The sequence below is a fragment of the Hippoglossus hippoglossus genome, chromosome 18, assembly GCF_009819705.1.
Source record: "Hippoglossus hippoglossus isolate fHipHip1 chromosome 18, fHipHip1.pri, whole genome shotgun sequence".
NCBI lineage: Eukaryota > Metazoa > Chordata > Actinopteri > Pleuronectiformes > Pleuronectidae > Hippoglossus > Hippoglossus hippoglossus.
The window spans coordinates 10,013,800-10,014,923 of NC_047168.1; the positions used below are offsets into that span (position 1 = coordinate 10,013,800).

The window sequence follows — 1,124 nt, forward strand, 5'->3', positions numbered from 1 at the left end:
TCAACAACAACTGGTGGGTCGACCACCACAGGCGGGTCGAGTACCACTGGTGGATCAACTACAACTGGTGGATCAAGTACGACTGATGGATCAACTACCACTGGTGGATCAACTACGACTGGAGGTTCAACAACAACTGGTGGGTCAACCACAACAGGCGTGTCGACTACCACTGGTGGATCAACTACAACCGGTGTTTCCACAATAACCGGTGTATCTACTACAACTGGAGGTTCAACATCAACTGGTGGATCAACTACGACTGGTGGATCAACTACAACTGGAGGTTCAACATCAACTGGTGGATCAACTACGACTGGTGGATCAACTACAACTGGAGGTTCAACAACAACTGGTGGATCAATTACGACTGGTGGATCATCTACAACCGGTGTTTCAACTACAACTGGTGGATCAACAACTGGTGGGTCGACCACCACTGGCAGGTCGAGTACCACTGGTGGAACAACTACAACTGGTGTATCAACTACGACTGGTGGACCAACTACAACCGATGTATCAACTACAACCGGTATATCAAGTACCACTAGTGTATCAACTACAACAGGAGGTTCGACAACAACTGGTGCATCAACTACAACTGATGTATCAACAACAATTGGTGGGTCAACCACCACAGGTGGGTCGACAACAACTGGTGGATCAACTACAACTGGTGGATCAACTACAACTGGAGGTTCAACAACAACAGGTGGGTTGACCACCACAGGCGGATCAACTACCACTGGTGGATCAACTACAACTGGTGAATCAACTACAACAGGAGGTTCAACAACAACTGGTGGATCAACTACCACAGGAGGTTCCACAACAACCGGTGGGTCCACTACAACTGGCATTTCGACAACAACCATTGGCTCAACTACAACTGAAGGTTCAACAACAACAGGTGGGTCGACCACCACAGGTGGGTCAACTGCTACTGGGGGATCAACTACAACTGGTGAATCAACTACAACTGGAGGTTCAACAACAACCGCTATCTCAACTACAACTGGAGGTTCAACAACAACAGTTGGATCTACTACAAATAGTGGATCTACTACAACTGGTGGGTCAACCACCACAGGCGTGTCAACTACCACTGGTGGATCAACTATGAT

The 1,124-nt window shown here is 48.0% G+C and overlaps 1 long non-coding RNA gene across 1 annotated transcript; it reads left to right on the forward strand.

The window, feature by feature from the left end:
- LOC117752014 lies at positions 1–747 on the forward strand. Its single transcript, XR_004611969.1, has 3 exons — positions 1–103; positions 569–586; positions 713–747. It is a non-coding gene; the product is annotated as an uncharacterized LOC117752014 (long non-coding RNA).
- Positions 748–1,124: the final 377 nt, after the last annotated feature.